The 21,700-nt window shown below is 36.5% G+C and overlaps 1 long non-coding RNA gene across 1 annotated transcript in view; it reads left to right on the top strand.

Moving 5' to 3' along the window:
* The window catches only part of LOC142861562 (uncharacterized), a 103,930-nt gene extending 86,570 nt beyond the window's left edge, over nt 1-17,360 (top strand). Inside the window, exon 6 of the long non-coding RNA XR_012912785.1 lies at nt 16,713-17,360. This is a non-coding gene — a long non-coding RNA (uncharacterized LOC142861562). The remainder of the gene's footprint in view (nt 1-16,712) is intronic.
* The last annotated feature ends 4,340 nt before the right edge of the window (nt 17,361-21,700 follow it).

Below are 21,700 nucleotides of genomic sequence, written 5' to 3'. Positions count from 1 at the left end.
ATGCCTGGGGGCTGGAATCACCTAAAATTCATTCATTCACGTCTGACAGCTGATGCTGGCTATACATGTGACAGATGCTGGGGCTTTTGGTGTGGATGCCTGTGGGTGGCTTGGCTTTCTCACAGCATGGTGGCTGGTTCCAAGAGTGAACAGCCAAGAGTAAAAAGGCAGAAATCCATGGCAATTGTATAAAGTAATCTTGGAAGTCACACACATCACTTACACTGTACAATATTGGGCAAGGAAGTTGAGGAGGTCTGCCTAGATCCAAGGGCATGGAAAATAAACCTCACCAGTCTTTGGGAGTAGAGTCACAGTCACATTGTCAAAAGAACATATAGGATGGCATATTTATGGCAGGCATCTTTGGAAAATATAATTGGCTACATCAAGCTGTCAGAGTCTAATGCCTCTACTTCTCCACAATTGAGATATAACTGATCCTTGAATAAACAGATGATATTCTTAGTCCCATTGGGTGACACCATTCTATTGCAAAGTCAATAGTTTTTAAATGGCTAAATTTGACATTACTAGATTGGATTTTTTTTTTTTTGCTATAATACTCACATTTGAAAAATGTGGACTAGTGGAAAAGGCAGTGGATAAATAATTAAGAGACACAAATATTAGTCCCAGTGCTGCCATTATTTGTAAAACTTTGGATAATATTAATATCAACCTCTCTGAACAACAGTTTGATAATGAGGTTTTTTTTTTTTAACTCTAAAATCATGTGACTCTTGCCTTTCAGCAGTTTAGCTAAGATCAAGAGTAAAATCATGTGACTTACATATGTTGATGACTGAGTATCTTATTTGTTTGGTATATTTCCCTTTCTGCTTTCTTTTAAGAAAATATTTCTTTGAGTGAACATTGTCAAGAAGGATGGCACCAAAGCTTCTGAGAGATGTAAATTTGAAAATCTGGAATCCACTGCACACAAGAAAACCCTCAGATGTCTTTGAGTGGTATTTGGAAAAGTGACTGATTTCCCCTCAGCCAATAGAAGAATAGATTTTTAGAAGTCTGGATCATCCCAACCTTCACTTAGAATATCTTCTCTTAGAGTGAAGGAGAATAGAAAGATGATTTAAAGAAATCAGCACTGTCCCCTTACTAACTACCCTAAAGAAAACTACTGATTTTCCTTTGATCTTCAGGGAGCTCTGAATTTCAGTTCAGTAGATTTCATAGATAGTATAATAGCAAAAGGAGAAAGTCACTATCCTTTAGTCAAGATTTCTCTACCTGGAAACAATAGACGATTTGGGCTAGAAAATTCTTAGCTGCTAGAAACTGTCCTGTACATTATAGGATTTTTAGCATCTCTGGCCTCTACCAGCTAGGTGCCTTTGTACCATCCCCTACCTCTGTTGTGACAACCAAAAGCATCTTCAAACATTACTAAATGTCTGAGGCAAAATCATCCCTGATGGAGAGCCATTGCTTTAGTATGTCATGCTGGGATTTTGCACATTTTCTCTACCTATTAGTCTCAACAGATAACACTACATTTAAAAATGCAGTGAATTCTGTACGTCGTGACTGAGTAAAACTCTAGAACAGTGGTTTTCAGTCATGGACTCAGCCTCCAATTTTCTGACTTAACTGGTGTGGGTGTCACCTGGGCAGGTTTTTGTTGTTGTTGTGATTCTTCTTCTTGTTTTTTGGCTCGTTTTTAGATTCTAAGGTGATTGTAATATTCCACCAGGGATAAGAGACACTACTTTACAGAAAAGCAAGCATCTCACTCTGAGTCCGGTTAGGTTTGTGGACGTACGACTGTCACCAAAGTACTGAGCAAGGACAAGCTTTGACAGAGTTCAGTCTTCTCATGCCACCAGTAGTCACTCCCAGCTAGACTTAGAGTCATCTGGCCAATATCTCCAACAGGGAAGGATACAATTGGGAAGACAGAATGATTTCTGAATTCAGAGATCAATCTTAGATCTGGGGCAGAAATGGAAAGAGATCTTTATAATTAGTCTGACAAAAAAGCACTAATGGAAGAATTGAAATGCATATACAAATGAATGACAGAGATAAATGTGAGTGGTGGTTGTTCTTTGTGTGAAAAGTCATTGTTACCAACATGAAATTGATATCTATTGTTACGGGCAAGGTTAGGAAGGCAGATGCCTGCTTAGTAACAGAGATTGCTTTCAGTGGTGCTATTAATATCATTGTGCATTTGTATGCCCATTATAATCAGGTTAAGACTAAGATGGATTTGATAAGAAGTGCCTGGGAAAACTTCATAGCTTTTAGTACTACACTAGCAAATATTTCCTACTGTTTAAACTTTCAATACAAGCATATTATTTGTCATAGATACTTGTAAGAATTTTTAAAATTCAAATCAACAGAAGAGTATCTCTTTTGCCATGATACAAGCTACCTTATGCCAGTTCTTCAATCAGATGGAAATCTCTGAGAACTGGCTAAGTTCTGGCTCCTGAGATATCTAAGATGAGGACATTTTTGACATTTAGAATTACAAAAAAAATCATCTGGATGAAAAGTGATATGTTTCTCAAAGATACTGGAGATACATGGTTCTGAAGGAATAGTAGCATTTTAGAAGAAGAAAGGAACAGGGGCTCCCATAGTCCTTGTCCTACCCTAGCCCTGATTGTCTATGTGTCATCATCTAATTATCTTCATCTTGCTGTCCTTCAGTTACCCACCCAATGAGCTGGGGTTGGCAAGACCTAGAAGCCAAAACCCCTTTTCCTTTGTCTAATCATTTCTCTACAATTTATCACCCTTTATTAAAATCATATACAATCCCCTGAGCCTAATTGCTTCTTTGGGTTTTTCACTTCTTATCAGTGAAGCCCATATGCATGTAAAATTAAAAGTGTTTTTAAAAATCACATGCCTTTTTTCTTGTTAATCTGTCTTTTGTCAGTTTAATTTACAGGTCCCCAGATAGAGATCATAAGAGAATAGAGGAAAAGTTTTTTCCTCCTTTAAAAATTGCCTCATATCTATCTCTGTGTCTATGATCATTTTGCTTTCTTTGCTCTGACCCCTGACTCCCTCTTATAGAAGCCCTTATGATTACATGGAATCCACCCATGTAATACGATATAAGCACCACCTCTCAAGATCCTTAAATTAATTACATTTGTAATGTCCCTTTTGCCTTCTATGGTAACATTCATAGGTTCCAGAGCTGAGGAAGGGGGCATTTTGGAGAGCCAGTATTCAGCCTACCATAGTTTCTTATTGCCTACATATGTGGTTCTAGCAGAGAGTTTCCACAGGTGGTTAATCAAACAAAGGGGGTAAATTGTATGCTGTGATCTCTCTCTCTCTCTGTCTCTCTCTCTCTCTCTGTCTCTCTCTCTCTCTCTCTCTCTCTCTCTCTCTCCTTTCTGTTAGATAGTTTATTTTTCTCTGTGAGATGGTTTATTAACAATGCCATCATTCCAGATAGGGGTAAAGTTGGCCTTAAAGAAACTCTGTATCTTATCTTTCTTGTCTCTTGTTCTCTCTGCCTTTTAGTTCTATTCTCCCCTACTGTAGACTGACTGTCTTACAAAGCAGATTGACTTTCTCCAGCCAGTCTGAGGTGACTGGAAGGGGCTTATCCACACAGCTTGTGACCAGGAAGGAAAGGGCTCATCACAGCAGCTCCAGTTCACAGCTCTTAGGGAAGAGATTTCCCTGGAGGGTAATCAGTGTGACAAGCAGTGGGAGGCGGTAGGTCTCCAGATGAATCAGGTTTCATTCCCTGTGGTCATGGAGATGCAATCTTACTAGTTCCCATTGATAGGAGTGATGGGAGACAAAAAGTTGTAAAAAGAGGAGTTTTCCAAAACGAGAGGGTGCTACTCTCATAAAAAGAGAAATGTGGTAGATTTATAGAATAATTATCTACCAAAACTAGAGAAGAGAGGATATGCCTCCCAGAGGACTGAGACAAGCTTTGAAAGATACATTGAATTTGGACATTATAGAAAAAGGACTGTCGGGAGGCTCCAAAATCATATGCTCTGTGACCTAGAATAAAAAAAAAATTATAACCAAAGGGAAACAAAGGACAAAAACCTAGAGAAAACGGACTGAGGGAAGAAGTTTCTCACAAAAAAGTACCAGTTGTTACTTGTTACTAACTCCTCTATGTAAAAACAACCACAACTCACTGAGAGGGAATTAAAATCAACAGGTCTTTTTAAATCACACAGTAAATGATTAGATTCAAGTGACAGCTTCTTTTTGCAATGATAAAATTATAGAAAAGTGGATTTTTATGCAATCATAAAGTTATAGAAAAATGGATTTTTATTGTGTATTTTGGTGTGATACTGTTACTCTTGCCTAGGAGAGGCCTTTGCCTAACACCACCTAAACTCTAGTCAAGCCCAATTTATAGTTTACAGTTACCAAGAGCATTATGGCCACCCAGGTGATGTTAATGAGGCAGGAAGGATATATTCTCTGCAATTTCCTTTTCAGTCAGAAGAGTCTGAATTAATTCATAGTGTTTCTTTTAATCTCATCCCCATCCCCAAGAAGTAATCCTAGTGAGTAAGAAATTTATTTAGCAACCCAACTGAGAACTCCTGCTCACATGTACTCACTGTGGGGGGCTAGGGAAGGGCAATATGTTGTGGAACCAGTATAGATAGTATTATATTAACACATTGTAGCTTAATAGGCATCTTGCAAGCTGGTCCTGGCATCCCAGAACCTTGTAAAATATTGTTTCTATGAGAAAATGCAATTTTTGTTGCCTATTGGCCAAACCGCAATTTTTTAAGTAATAGACTCACTGTCATAGGTGATTAGGTTGCAAGAAAAGAACCATTTATGAAGGACACTTTTAGGCCAGGCAGAGGAGTTTGATGCAGGAGGGTAGAAGAAGCCATGGGAAGTGTCTGGTGATGGAAGTGACACAGTGAGAGCAACATTATGGGCCAGTTGGATGGGCAGAGCCATGAAGACTTGGCTGGATGGAAAGCCTGGCACCAGAATTATCTTGATGCTTTTGTTAGGGGGAAGGAAGGAAGATGAACGTGAAGGAATTTTCTAGGATTCTTCACAAAGGCCATTAGAGGTCTCTTCGAGGAACCAAAGGCCCTTCATTTCTCTGTGACATGGTAAATCATATTCTCTCTAGTTTATGGAGAGAGGCTCTGTACTTGAAAACAGACAGCCTTTCCCTTGGAGAGGGGACAAACACAAGCATAAACAGAAGTATTCTGTTGGGGTCATGCTTCTGTCAAAAGCTTTAAAAGCTCAGGGGGCACTTGCTCATGCAGAAATGGAAACAGCAGTGGTTTAAGATGAAGCATATCTGTTCAATACAGTCCAGCAGGGAACAGCTATTAATAATTCCTGTGTCCCTCAAAATTGTCTTCTCCCACTTCCTGAAAAATAATGGAGGCATGCACTTGAAAAAAAAAAAAACCCACCAGATCTTTATGCTTCTTTCATAATTAGTAATAGGTGAGTTTCCTCTTCCTGGAACTTTTAAGCAAACTTGGATTTCATTGCATACTACCAGATCTACCGTTTCCTTCAGAATCCTTACAGTAGCCATGTCTTATTCCTCTGAAATCAGCATGCCAATCATTTAATCATGAATGTATTCATTTATATTAGTTTCCTATCACTGTTGTAACAAATTACTACAAACATAAAGGATTAAAATAACACAAAGTTATTATCTTACACTTCAGGAGGTCAGAATTCTAAAATGGGCTGGCCAGGCGGTATTCCTTCTGGAGTCTCTAGGAAAAGACCCATTTCCTTATCTTTTTCTGCCTCTTGAGGGTCTGTATTCCTTGATTCATAGCCCCTTACTCTGTTTTCAAAGCCAGCAGTATAACTTCTTAAAATTTCGCTCCAATCTCATCTTCTGTAGTTACATCCCTTCTCTGGCCGACTCTCCTACTTCCCTCTGTAAGATTCCCTTGTGATTACATTGGGCCCACTAAAATAATTCAGGATAATTTTCCCATCTCAAGATCCTTAATATAATGACATCTGCAAAGTCCCCTTTGCCATCTTAAGTAACATATTCAAAGATTCTATGGAGCAGGATGTGAATACCATAATATGTACTTTTTTAAGTGCCTACTCTACTGTGAAGGGGTACTGGCCTAAGACTGTCTAAATTCTCATTAATAAAATAATCCATGTAATTAAAGAAAATTAATTGCCATACTTGATACCATAAGCAGTTGGTTTGGGGGGGGGTCATGATTTTGAGGGGACGGTGTAGTGGAAGGAGGTCTAGAGGCATTGTTTCTATTTTGGATTTTCTTAGTTCAGAATGTATAAAGGAAAAGATTCCCCTATTTTCCTCCCTCCTCAGAGGGACCCTACATACCCTTTGCCTTTCTTCATCCCCATGCAATAAAGCTGAACATTTAGAGCTATTTCTTTGGACATTTTCAATCAGCTCTTAAAATTCACTAGGTCAGGAATCAGTTGGGTTTCTACTTTTACGACGGAAAGTATGTGCTGAATTTTTCAAGAGACACAAACTTGGCAGTTCCTAAGCCAGTATAATTCCACAGTGAAAGAAGGAAATGTATTAACCGATAGAAGTGGGGAAAAAATTTCCGCTCTTCTGTGTACACTAGTGCTCGATCACTGATGAAAGGCTGATTACTGGATGTTGGAAATGTACAGCCTGAGTCAGTGGTAGGCCTTTGAAATGCCTCGCCTCACCTCAGAATCTGAGCAGCCCAGAGTCCAGGATGGTGATTGTTGTTTAATACTATTTTTGTCTAAGGACCATTTGTAAGACATGGTCTAGGTGTTAACAGGAATTCAAATGCTGCCTCTAAAGCTGTTTGACCTTGAGCAAGATATTGCAATTGTGTATCTGCTTCCTATTTGCAAAAAAGGGCAATGCCCACTGACTGTCTCCCTAAGCCCTTTGATACTATTAGACTTAAATTACTAACATATTTGTTATTATAGCAAAAATGGAATTATGTTAGAGTTTCAAAATCCTGTGTTAGGTGTTATAGCCACAAATATCAATAATTTGATTTTATAGTTAGTTTTTAGCTGATGAAACCCAGTACATCTGAAAGTGTGAAGAAGATGACAAGGACATATCTTAGCAGCACTGAAATAATTAAAACCTGATCATTAAGGGCTTATAGGTAATTATGTCAGATTGTGGTCATATAAGATATTTTTATCCCAAAATAATCTATCAAATAAAATGAATACAAAATAAAAATAACTTTTTAAGAAAGAAAAAATAAAAACAAAAAAGGCAAAAATTGAGCACTAAGAGGAAGAGCCCAGTATCATAAATATCAAAAGGTTTAAGCAAGGTAAAGGAAATCTGTTCTTTTACTCACACTTTAATACCAAATGTGTGAGGTTTAACCCACCAACAACCAATTCTCTAATGCTCTATAGATTCAACTGGGCATCCTACAGTTTAATTTCAATTCTGACACTAGCTATATGGAATTAGCACAGACTTCATAGGTTAAGGGCTCAGTCCATAAGACTGCTCCTGACTTCAGACACAGTTGCAAGTGGTGGGTCCCCAAATTACCCACATTTCTGTCTGACTTGACTACATACCAGATTCCCACACCCCTTCCTCAGTTTTTATAATTTGCTACACAGAACTCAGGAAAATTATTTACTTATGTTTATAGTTTATTATTTAAGATGTTATAAAAAGGCAAATAAACAGCCAGAGGAAGAGGTATATGGAGGGCAAGATTGAGAAGAGTCCTGAATGCAGCAAGTTCTGTCCAGTGGAGTTAGGGTCCACCACCCTCCTCGCATGTGGATGTGTTCAACCTGGGAGGAATAACTCGATTAAAAATCTATTCTAAAATAACAATAACCGAAAGAATGGAAGTGTATTTTTCATTAATGTTTTATGTTTTAGAATAATAAGAACATGAATTCAACAAATATCTAGATGACAAAACAATGGAATAAAATAGAAGTGGAGGTTGTAAAATTGAGGCAATAAATGTGAAGAAAAAATTATTCCATTAGAGACACAATAAGTTAATTAAACATAACAAGAAACACAATGAACATAGTTGGCAATAGAATTATGGACATAAGGAAAGTCTTGGGATATTAACCAAGGAAAATGACAGAATGATTAAAGCAATCTGGGAAGAAAATCTTGTGTAAGATGGAGAAACTAGTTCAATGTAAGGAAAATTCTATTCCTGAGTGTTCCTGTTAAGGGAAGAAACATCATAAGTAAAATAGAAAGGCATTAAAAGAAATGCCATGAAAAGTAAGAAGAACTTGATCTACAAGTTAGAAAAAAACTAAATTTGTTTTAGAAGAAAAAATAGATTCAGAATGATTGACACTCAGATGAATCCTAGCTAAGATTTTAAAATTTATTGAAAAAAAATTTTTTTAGGCATTCACAGAGCAAAAGAGGGAGATGCTAGTCTAGCTTTAAGCTTTTCCACATTGGCATTCAAAGGTAGAATTCAAGACCAAAGTCTATACAATTCTGAGAGGAAAAAAAATTTAATCCATGAATACTATGCCCAATCAAGTTGTCATTCCAGAATAAAGGTCCTAAACATGCAAGAACTATAGCCATACATATTCACAGATTTTATGGCATAAAAGTACTTAGTGAGTTCCCAATAACTAAGAGATTTTTAAAATAAATTTAGAAATATAGGAGATGAAATGAAAATGCTATTTGAAAACATCAAATTTATAAAAAAAATTAATGAATAAACTGTGGGAATTATGATCCCAGGATAGAATACAAATGTAATTATTATACATACATACACATACACACATATGTGCAACCATGTGGATAACAAAAATTAAGTGTCAGGAAAAGGAATCAGGAGGAATTATAAGAGTCTAATTTTATTTTCACCTAGAACAAGTAATCTGAAATAGGAAAATACATTATAAAAATATAAAAGTGACTCCAAAATCTTAATTATTTTTATAATCTTTTAAAATACAGTTTGAGGAATCTTTTAGGAAGTAACATGTATTGGGATTAAGAAGCATTGATATTAAGTTTTAAATTTATTTTATTGTGTTTAAGTTTTTTATGCTATATTAAGTATAATAGAATTATATCATTTAATTAATGAATGGCTATAGAACTTATCTATCTAAAATCCCAGTCCATTAGACCAAGACCTAAGAGCATAAGAGTGATAATTATTCATTAGGATTCCAACACAAAATGCTAAATTGGCCATTCTTTTCTATAATTTTTCAAAAAACAGAATACATGTAGCTCTGATTAAACAAGATTTACATTGTAATTCAACAAATATTTATTGAACATATACTATGAACAGCTATTTTGTGCTAGGTGCTATCATAGGTTTTATTTGGTTAAATAATCAAAATAATAAACCATCCTATAGAGACTATTTGAAAATAGACAGAAACAACCCTTGTAAGCCACTAGGAGAATTTCATAATTTTCTACTCTTTCTTTATACTTATTGAATAGTTTAAATGACTAGACATACACAGGTTTTCTTTTTTTCCCCTTTCCTTTAGTCTAGCTTAGAGAGTCTTACATGTAATATTTGTAAGAATTAGTGAACAGCATTTATACACGCAAACAAGTGTACTCTACTGAATCAGTGATTTAAAAATCTTTGGGAAAAAATAGCGCCTTTATGCACTGGTTTTGGAATCAACTAAACAAAAGTAAAAATATCACCTCACATAAAATTCAAATTATTTAATTAAAAAGTAAGTTGTGTACTGTGATTCCAGTTTTATAGATAGAAATCTTTCCACCTGGTTCTCTATTAATTAAGCTGATGACTCACCCAAGTGGTTGAAGAGGTATGAGATATACTTTGAAGAGGTGTGAGATATACTTAGAGCTGAAGTTGTGAATTCTGAGTCGTAGAAAGTTAGGTGATTTTTTAAAAAACTTACTCTTTTAAATACTTTGATATTCTGTTAGACTGCTCTGTAATGATCATGAATTGCTATGGGCTGAACTGTGCCTCCCCTCCCCCAAAATTCATGTTGATGCCTTAACCACGATGACTATATTTGAAGATAGGGCCTTTAAAGAGATAATTAAGTTTGAATGAGGTCGTAGAAGTGAGGCCCTAATCCAATAGGACCGGTGTCCTTATCAAAAGAGCAAGAGACACGAGCCCACTCTCACAGAGGAAAGGTCCTGTGAGAACACGGCCCCCTGCAAGTCAAGGAGAAAGGTCTCAGAAGAAATCAAATTTGTTGACACTGTGATCTTGGACTCCCAGCATCTAGAACTGTGAGAAAATAAATTTCTATTGCTTAAGCCACACAGTCTGTGGTATTTTGTTATGGCAGCCTGTCAGATTAATATACCCATTGTTTTTATTAATAAATAAGCTTATTCAAACACTCACCCTCTCTCTCTTTTTTCTTTCTCTCTCTTTCTCGTAGTTGATAAAATGCCTGAAGGCCTTTTGAGAAAAGATCCTCTAGAAGTGTAAAGATACAATCACGATAAAGCCCTGAAGAGTTTGAAAAGGACTTGACTTTAGCCACACTAACCAAGACTGCAAAATTGGACTCAAGGTTTCTTAAGAACAGGCTATCTCCTGAGAGCATTCTGAACTGTCAATTTCCAATCATGTCAGAGAACACCAAAATAGCTCCTTTTACAATAGGTTGGCACTTTAGCTTTTGGTCCCCCCAGGACTCAGAAAGTGCAGTGATCTATTTCTTATTTTTTTAAGCTTAAAAATGTTTTGGGCTGTGTGAAGGTGATAGTGCAACTTGATATTGAACTAGCTTTTCCCCAGCACCTTGAGAAAACAAAGCCTAGGTTAGGCTATTTCTCCAGTTGGCTAGTCTATCACAGGAAAGAGGCACATACACAGAATTTGACTCTTCCATGAATCCAATATTTCCCAAAGTTTTCTCCCACTGGATGATTTGCAAATATACTGTTTTAAAGTCAATGAATTTGAAAACATACTGCCTATCAAATATTTGCACACAGATTCCTCAGAATTCTTGGACATAATCTTAGAGCTCTGGGAGTTCTTTATAAGAACATTTTATGCTTTTACTTTAATAATCACCAAAAGATTTACAGACTTGTTCTAGATTATGCATATGACCTCCTTATAATGAACTTTTCCATAAGATTTCAGTGTCAATGTTCCCTTTTGTGTTTGTTAATTGATGTCAATGCCAGGATCACATGATCCTCTGGCATCAAAAATAAACTAAATTTTGGCATCATTTCCAAAAGAGAAAAATGACTAGAGAATTTCCCATTGCTAGGCATCTACCCAAAAGATCCGATGACACTCTACAAAAAAGACACCTGCACTCGAATGTTTATAGCAGCACAATTCATAATTGCAAGGCTGTGGAAACAGTCCAAGTGTCCATCAATCCAGGAATGGATTAATAAAATGTGGTATATGTATACCATGGAGTACTATTCAGTTCTAAGAAACAATGGTGGTATAGCACATCTTATATTTTCCTGGTTAGAGCTGGAACCCATACTACTAAGTGAAGTATCCCAAGAATGGAAAAACAAGCACCACATATACTCACCAGCAAACTGGTATTAACTGAGTAGCACCTAAGTGGACACATAGGTACTACAGTAATAGGGTATTGGGCAGGGGGGAGGGAAGAGGGGAGCGGGTATATACATACATAATGAGTGACATGTGCACCATTTGAGGGATGGTCATGCTGGAAACTAAGACTTGTGGGGGGAGGGGGGAAAGGGCATTTATTGAAACCTTAAAATCTGTACCCCCATAATATGCCGAAATAAAAAAAAAAACACATGGAGTAGATGATGCTGACCTCAAAGGAACCTGCTTAGAAAGCATACAGTGCTTACTCTGAGAGGAGACTTGGTAGGGGCTTCTTACCTCCGTATAACAGCTTTGAGCAGTTCATTAGCAGTATAAATACTTTTCTGCTAATATTAAATATTCTGCACATTAATGGTATTATTATAAATACACTAGGAAGAATTTTCTATTACTGATTCCAGCAATGCTTGGATTGCATACTCAGAGAACAAATAAGTAACTAAGGACTTGGATTTTGAATACTTTGTCAATTTTTCCCTCTAATGCCATTTATCTTTTTTGAGACATCTGTTATTTTGACAGCTTGTACGTGCCCTCTTTTATTCTTGCAATCTTTTTTTATTATTTTTTTTCTTTTCCAAGCACTGTAAATACCTAAAAAGAATTGTGAAATTAAAATAGACTTGCAGCTATTCTTGAAACCTAAGGCCTTTGTGCTTCAGAAGAAAGAAGGTGAATTTTTAGATAGGATTTTATTTGGCAATTGTTTCATGCTTCTGTTTCTGGCAGTCACCCAGTTCTTTGCATGTTAGGAAGCTCAAAAGCTAATATAGGGCCGGGTGCAGTAGCTCATGCCTGTAATTCTAGCACTCTGGGAGGCCGAGGTGGGAGGATCTCTCAAACTCAGGATTTCAGAGACCAGCCTGAGAAAGAGTGAGACCTGTCTCTTCGGGGGCGAGAGTAGTTGAGGCAGGCCCACCAGTAGATTAGCTACTTCTCCCCATGGAGCCAAGTCCCTAAGATAGGGGTCGCCACAGAGGATAAGGAAATTGATAGGCAACAGAGAGAAATAAAAGAATACACAAAGACTAAGGTATAGTTTATAGTTTTATATATGTATATAAAAAGATCAGATATAACACAGCAGGGAGAACCTAGTTGACTGGCGTAACTCTATGAACGCCAGCAATGTGGTTAGATTCATACAGGTTTTTATAATCACAGACATCAATTATCAGTTGTCAGGATAACATATTTACATATCAGGGATTGCAGTTGCTAGGGGATACAGGTAGTGGGTTAGGGTCAAAAGTCCTCTCAAGGGGCTTCTAATCTATCCAGGTGAACAAACAAGTACAAAGTCTTTCAAGGGCTAGCTTCTAAATTCTGAGAGGTAGTTGTCAATTAACAGAGGTAAAACAAAAGAGGTATAGTAACTCAATATTTCTTTGATTAGTTATGGTGGACTTAAAGGTAGACAGACAGGAGAGAGCGGGAAGCTCATATCTAATAAATAGGTTGTTGGGGCGCATCTCCAGGCAAAGTGCACTCATTGTCTCCGACTCCCATCCTGTGGGCCATATTTGCCTTGTCTTGTCTTTCAAGACACAGGGAAGCTCACAGATTTTGAGATACCAGGAAGCCTACCTGGAAAACATCCCTACCAGAGATTTGAGAGCTCTCCCATGATAGCAGCCTCTAATAAGTGAACCACTGAATCCACACATTCCTTCAGGACAAAACCTTGCAAACTCCTGTTTCTGTCTTTAATATAGCAATATTGGGTTATACAATAAAATAATGGTCTTATGAGCCACATCTCATTAATTCCTCAATCATATTTCTCAACATGTTTCCACTAAAGAAATAATACAAAAATACAAACAGTAACCAGACAGTGGTACGTGCCTATATTCCCAGGTACATGGGAGGCTGAGGCAGGAGGATGGCTTTTGAGTTTGAGGTTGCAGTGAGCTATGATGATGCCACTGTTCTCTACCCATGGTGACAGAACAAGACTTTGTCTCAAAATAAATAAATAAATAAAAGCTAATACAATTAAAATTCTAGGCAAAGAAACCATTTGCGTCAATCAAGAGTTGGCTTGGTTCCTCTTCGATATCTTTTTACATTCCTAATTTCTTCTTAATCAACATGTAGGAAAAATAAAATAAATATCTTATGTCAGGCTAAATAGTCTTCCACATTCCCTAGAATCCCAGAATCTATGCATAGATCAACCAAAGGTGTTTTACCTACACTATTGTTCTAAGATATTCTAAGATCTTCTTTCTCCAAACAGTTACTTATCTTTGTGAAAGCTCTCTTTTCTGTAACTGAAAATGAGGACTCCCAATTGTCCATTTATTTGTTATTCTCTGTCCTTTTAGGCTTGAATTTGGTATACTTTTTCTGTAAGTATACAGATAGTAAATATTTTCAGCTCTGTGGATCATAAGTCCTCAGTCACAACTACTTAACTCTGGCATTGTAGTGTAAAGGCAGCCATAGACAATATGTAAGTGAATGGACATGACTGTGTTTCAATAAAACTTTATTTACAAAAATGGGTGGAAGGACAGATTTGGCCAAATGGCCATAGTTTTTAATTCCTATTCTAGACTTTAAAAAGTGATGAAGAAAATGATAATAATTCAGACTAAATTTTAAAGTATGCCCTGCCAGTAGCTGTTACATAGTCAATAACACAAAAAATTGAGTAAATGTCTTCCTATATTTGAAAACTGTTATGTAATTCAAGAGAGAAGTCACTCACATTATTGATGAATAAGTGAAGTTTCCATCATCTTGTGGCTTCACTCCATTCTCACTGGTTAACACAAATAGAAATATCAACCAGCATTCAGGTTAGAACTACACTTGTCAATTACAATTGTAGGCTACTATGAATACAGAGTTTGGCAAAATTCCAAGAAAGTGTTCCCATGAGAATTAACTGTCCATGTAGAATTTTTAATAAAGAATACTATATACTTACTATTTGAAAATTGTGTGCTATACTTCCTTTTCATCAGTAAAATTTATAATACATTTATGTAGATGCATATAGATTAGATATAGAGATGAATGTATTTGCCTTCTTTGAGGAGCCATGATAGTTACAGGACATCTAACTCTTCCTGAAATCTATAACAACTCAATGATTGACCTTATGTGACAATTATGCTTAGGATTTGGTTGATGGGCTAAGAAAATCTTGGTAAAAATCATCCCTTACAAAATGTTCTGGAGGCAGCATAACAAGGTGATTAAGCTCACGGATCCAACAACGATCAATCTGAGTTCAAATCCTTATAGTTATATAATCTTATATATATAGTTATATACCTTATAGTTATATAATCTAGTATCATTAATTTTATCCATTTTGCCCTCCATTTTCTCATCTATCAAATATACAATAATGGTAATATCTAACTCACAGATTTTTAGAAAGATTAAGTAAGAAATTTTACATGAAAGATTTGATAGAGTACCTGATAAATAAAGACAGCCTGGTAATATTAGCTGTGAAATTATAACAATTCTAATTGTGTGTCAGAGAGTGCTAGTTGTCTCCCATTCCTTACTTCTTCATTAGTAACTGGGAATCGATATGAATGTTTGCAATGTCCACCCAAGTGCTGTCAAGAGAGGACATTCCCTAGCTTTACGGAAGCCTAAAGCTATTTACCAACCAAGTCCTTGAACCCTAGAACCAAGTCCCTTGTACTCTGGTTACATGCTGACCACTCACTTTCTGGTTGTAACCTTGCAGACCTGATGGTGTGAGGTTCTGGGAAAGTGCTGAACTTAATTATACCATCCCCTCTGCAGTGAAAAATTCAACTTTTAATTTAACCAATAGGCATTTTTGTTCTTCATCATAAATTTGGTTTTATATGTTAATCTTGGTTAATGCAAATTGACCATGAAAGCACTAACCTACATGAGAAAAAAAAATTTGTTTTCTAAAGTTGCAGTTTGGAGAGAAACTCTGAAAATCAGGAACATTGTATGGCTTTGTTCTCTGATGTTTTCTAGAATGATTTCCAAGCTTCACTTTCTTAACAAAGCTACCTCTAGACAACAAAACAAATAAGAAAATAAGGAACAGAGGTAGGATTGCCCCCTTTCATTTTTCTTGATAAGAACATTAATTATAAAATAAAACCAAAGATATGTTAATAAAGACAGAAAGTTTTCCACATAAATTTTATTGTATGATATGGCATTATACAGAATCTTTTTTTGATAGAAAGTTGTCAATTCATACATATGTGCATATTTGACAGTGCAGAATAAAGTGGAATTTGACTATCCAATTTATTCAGGTAATTTATTTTCATTACACTGGCTGCCAAAAGTTCAGTTTCACAAATTGTAAATTGACAGGATTGAAAACAACACATCTCACATGATTTCACTCAATTTGGCAAATTCTGGGTGGTGGGAGAGTAGTTGAAAAACAGCCCCAAGCTTCTAGCCCTCTCCTGAGCCATTTCCTCAGCCTTGAGATGAGGACCACCCTGGGGGTAGGATTACTTTTCACTGACAAAATGATGGGTTCAGAAAGCCCATGCATGGAGTCAGGGGAAAGATGCAATTCCCAGAAAAATGTGACTGGTAAGCAGGAAAAAATGTATTTCCCATAAAAATTTAGCTAAAGTTTGGAAATAAAACAAAAAGCTTACTACAATCTTGGGTGTAATGCTGTTGCATCAAGATTGTCTAAGGGCCACTTGATTTTCCAGAGGATGCAGAATACTATTACTATTATAATAATTAGAACATATATTGATATACATAGTATAACTTGGTAAAGTTACAATTCTGTAAGATATCAATCTTAGAAAATGGATGCAAATTATTTCTATCACATAGATAGGCAAAAGAGTATTTTTTTTTTCCTGACAGCAACCCAAATGACTTTTGTCCATTAGAGAAGATAACTACAGAGGCTATGTTTTATTATATTATGGAACATTAATTGGTTTTTTCTTTAACTTATAAATATTACTTGGTCATTTTTGTGGGCTTTTTTGAATTCAATGACTACACGTGTATTTTCTCTTTTGAAGTAATATATAAATATGCAATCATTTCATCTTATCTACCTTTGAACTATCTTTATCATCCTCCTGGTTCCCTCATTAATGAGCTAACCAAACTTATGTTTTGCAGATACATCATGGACTTCCATGCCTTTATGTGCATAGGAGATAAAGCTGTGCTGTGGGAACAGTGTGAACTTTGGCAGCAGATGGACTTTGGTCAAACCACCCTTTGCTCTATTTGTAAGTGAACATGTCTTGAGAAATTTGCTTGTCTTCCCTAGGTGTCAGTTTTCTGATCTATAAACTGGTTATAGTATCACACAGGGTTGTGATGAGGATTAAATGGTGTCACTGCTTGATTCATTTGTTTATTTACGCCATTATTTATTAGTGACTTCAACAAATAGGGAATGGGCACCCACTGTGTGCTATTGTACCAAGCCCTGGGGTTAAAAAGTCCAATTAAGCAAGGCCCCTATAGCCAGGTTCAAGATATGCACAACTTTCTTTAAAATATTTTACTGTAGAAAGAATGATATTCTCTGAATATTGAATGAATAAGCTACAACCCAGATGCAAATAACATTCTACTTAAAGACTCCTGCACATCCAAGGAACCTATCATTAGAACAAATAGACAACCTACAGAATGGGAGTAAATATTTGCATGCTACACATCCAATAAAAGGCTGATAATAAGAATCTATATAGAACTTAAGAAAATTAACAAGAAAACATCAAACAACCCCATCAAAAAGTGGGCAAAGGACATGAACCGAAACTTTTCAAAAGAAGACAGATAATGGCCAAGAAACATACAAAAAGTGCTCAACATCTCTAATCATTAGGGAAATGCAAATCAAAACCATATGAGATATCATCTAACTCCAGTGAGAATAACCTTTATCAAAAAGTCGGAAAACAACAAATGATGGCATGGATGTGGTGAGATTGGAACATTTTTACACTGCTGATGGGACTGCAATTAGCACAATCCTTGTGGAAAGTAATTTGGAGATATCTCAAAGAGCTAAAAATATAAATACCATTTGATCCAGCAATCCCACTACTAGGCATCTACCCAAAGGAACAAGAGACATTCTATAATAAAGATATTGCACTCAAATGTTTATAGCAGCACAATTCACAATTGCAAAGATGTGAAAACAACCCAAGTGCCCATCAATATGAGTGAATTAATAAAATGTGGTATATGTATATCACGTACTACTACTCAACTACAAAATCAATGGTGAACTAGCACCTCTTATATTATCCTGGATAGAGCTTGAGCCCATCCTTTGAAGTGAGGTATCACAAAAATGGAAAAACAAGCACCACATGTACTCGCCATCAAATTGGTACTAACTGATCACCACTAAGGCGCTTACATGGTAGTAGTTAGTACTCTTTGGATGCCAGTCAGTGAGGGTGAGCTGGGGGTGGATAAACTCACAACTAATGGATGCAGAGAGCACTGTATGGGGGAAGGGCACACTTGCAGCCCTGGCTTGGGCAAGGGAAAGGCATTATATATGTAACCAAAATTTTTGTACTCCTGTAATATAATAAAAAAAAGAAAAGATTGAAAAAAAAGGACACTTGCTCCAGGTTTGCTTAACTAGCAGGCTAGTCTTTACCTGAGAAGCCTGTACTCCAGAAGCACTATCACAAAGTGGATTTGTTACCAACAATAGACTTTTTAATTAGCAAGGTGAATATCAGAAATTATTTTTCATTTGTGTAATTAGTATCTTGGTGTTGTAATAAATGTAAGAAATAGAAATCTATGGGTTGGCTTAAGTATTTAGATCTATTCTCCAGTCTTGCATGAACAGGATGTAGGAATACAGTGAAGTGTGTGGCTTTTTTCCTGAGGGATTATGCCAAGAGGATCTAAATGATTCTGTGAAATTGGAAGATTCTACCGAAAGGATAGTAGCACCTGCCTTTGCCTGTTAGCAGGGCTGCCTCAATTGAATCTTCCCCATGCAAGGTGATGGTTAGAACACCTAAAAACACTGAAAGATGAAATTCGATTAAGCTTTTGGAGCAGTTTATGTGGGTTGTTTTTCTGATTGCTTGTTTATCAATAGATGTCCAGTTAATAAATATCTGTCCATTGCAATTTTGTGAGTGAAGATGTCTACATGTATTTACAAAAAGGCACCTAAAACATGTGCACCTATGAATTGGGTGGGTCATTTTACACATCAGAAGACTCACTGTCGAGGGGAGGAGACAGGTGAGTAAAGCGGTAATTACAGGGAAGTATTAGAGGTGTATATACAGGGTGATATGAGAGCATAGAGAAGGCATATTTGAATCAAAGAAGGGTCTTGGTATAAAGGAACCCAAACCTGTCTGGTTATTCACACTTATAAAGTTCTTTTTGGTAAACAATTGTAGCCTCCAATAGTTAGAGTAGGTAAAGGCTACAGGTTTCTTTGCCCATGATCTCATTATCACCTGATGTGTTGAATGATGTGTTGAAAAGACAGTAAGTCTGAGACATTATTCTTTTAAGCATTTGAACATTTACTAGAAAGCCAGCACAAAAGCATAGGCCATCCATATATTCTATTAAGTCCCAGTGTTTACTCTTTCGGGTCCTCTAACAAGCACCTTTGTGTAAAAGAGTCACTCAGCAATATTCTAATAGTGAGATTTAGCTAACCTCGTGTCTGTCCAGGTGACAAAATTGCTTGAAAATGGTCACATGCCTCTCCACCTAACTGGGTATAATTTGCTAGATCCATGCTCTGTCAAATGTGCCTATATAGTATTTCTAATCAAGTCACACATCTAGAACACCATTTTTTCCTGATAAAAATAATTTATTATATCTGTTAAGCAAATTAACAACCCCCAACCCTGGTATTTATCTGAGACAAATAGTTGGTAGTAGCAGCCCCCCAAAAGTGGGTTTCTGAATAGAGCTTTTAAATGCTAACTACCCACCCTTTAAGAGTGCTTTCTTGATTAGAGTACTTCAAATAATAAATGGCCATATCTAGTAAGACTAAGCTAACCAAAATAATTGCCCCAGTTATGATTAAGTATTTTTAAAGTGCAGGTAATATAACAAAGCTGAAGGAAAGAAATGGTAGGGGGAATATTTTAAAAGGAACCATCATTTAAACTGAATTTTAAATACCAAAAGATCATTATAAAGTATGCAGTGTGTGAAACTTGGGGGAGAGGTGCTTAATAAATGTTTTCCTTCCATTTCTTCTTTGCTCACATCTGTTCTTTCAGTCCAAGACATCCTTTGCATCTCTACTGCTCCAAGTCCTGTCCATCTCTGAAATTCCAGCACAAACGCCATTTCTCAGCTGAACCTCTCCTAATCAATAGCACAGTACCCCAAATCCCCTATCTCCCTATTCCTTGCCCCACAGCCAGAGTTGTTCTTCTGTATTCCGTGGGCTTCCACACTGTATTGTTCACTGCATATTAGAAATGTCTTTGAGGCTCCTTTCAAATGAGTACATTATTCTACATGTTCCATGTGCCTCCCATGTAGTGGGTACTCCATACATGTTTGGAGAATGAATAAACAGATGTACAGAGAATTGTTATGACCCTGGCATCATCTTATCATTCAGAATTCTTCCCTGTGTCTTTCAAAATTTCCAACTAAATCTTTTTAGAGGCAGTGAAGATTGCAAAAGAAAGTAGGGAGAACACCTAGAAATGCAAGCAAAGATTTCTTTATAGGTTCCTATTTAATCTGAAAAAAAGTCATGTACTTTGGCATATTACTCAATATTTTAAAATAAAAATTCTTATTTAGCAAGAATTTCATGCTCAGATAAATTGCTTGCTTTTAAAAGTGAAGAAAAAAGTGGGGTGATGGTCCATGTTTATTCTGTGGTTGGCTGCACTTGCAAGAACCAAGATTTGCGAAGAATGACTCAGGGCAGACCCTGTTTAAATACCGTGGTTCTTATAATATCATCTTTTAATATCAGCTGAGGGACCTGTTAGAAAGTAAACTTCCATGCAGGTCCCGACCTTCAAAATTCTAATTCAGGATGTCTGATGTCTGGAGGGGGACCCCCACTCAGCACTTTTAATATGCAATTTAGATGATTCCAGTGCAAGTTTATGTTTTGATAAACTCTGTAAAGGGGTAATTTTAGTTGGTTATCACTCAGATTACTAGGTATAGAATGATAATTTCTGAGTGTTGTTCTTTTTAAGGAACAGAGCTCCAAAGTGTAACTTTGCACTGAGATTTAAGTGATTTTGCACTGACCCAAGGCTTCTTAGAAACATGTTTGGTCTTAAAGCTTTGATAAAATCAAACATGCCTTCTGGGATCATGTAGATTACAAAACTTATAGCTCACATGGGTCTACAAATTCTAAATAATTGTGCATTTAAGTCACTTTCTTCTTGCCTTTTATGATTAGAAAAAAGACTCAAAAAAGTTGTGACACTTGCTCAGCGTTATATTGTGGGTCAACGGGAGAGTGGGAATAGGTCGGAGAACTAATTATACTCATCTCAGAGTTCCCTCACTACCTTCCCACCAAAGGATTGTTGTATATACCATTTCAATGACTCACTGACCTAGAAGCTGTCCCTCTGTGGCCAACCAAGCTCCTTCATCCTTGCACTTTATTCAACCTTGGTTTTGACACAGTAAATCCCTCAGGATCTTGCTGAGACTGTGGCAAGCTTTCTACTTACGATCAGCCTGAGACCACCAGCTCATTTCACAACTGTCAGCAACTGAAGAACTGTCATCCTTCTGTACAGGTTTGAAAGCATGAGTGAGCTGAAGTTGAGCCTTCTCCTGCTTATTATAAATCTCCTGAATCACTCAGCAGGCAAAGCCACTGCAAGAAATCAAAAGTAGGCTTTTGTTCCATTTATAGAACAATATGGGCTTCCTCTAGGGCCAAAGTCACACCTGTGTATTCACTTAATGAAAATGGCTTATAATCAAAGAGTCCATTGTGCCAAAAAAAATGCATTGTGATTTCACATGTTTTCTCCATCATGTTAAAAAGTAAGCAGAGGGAAACATAATTAGCTTTATAAAATGATTAACAAATCAAGGCATAGAGAGATCAAGAGATTTGCAAAGTTCATATAGTATATTCC

This window comes from Microcebus murinus, chromosome 1, assembly GCF_040939455.1.
Source record: "Microcebus murinus isolate Inina chromosome 1, M.murinus_Inina_mat1.0, whole genome shotgun sequence".
NCBI lineage: Eukaryota > Metazoa > Chordata > Mammalia > Primates > Cheirogaleidae > Microcebus > Microcebus murinus.
Note: the sequence above shows the minus strand (reverse complement) of the source record. Positions and strands in the feature narration are given on the sequence as shown.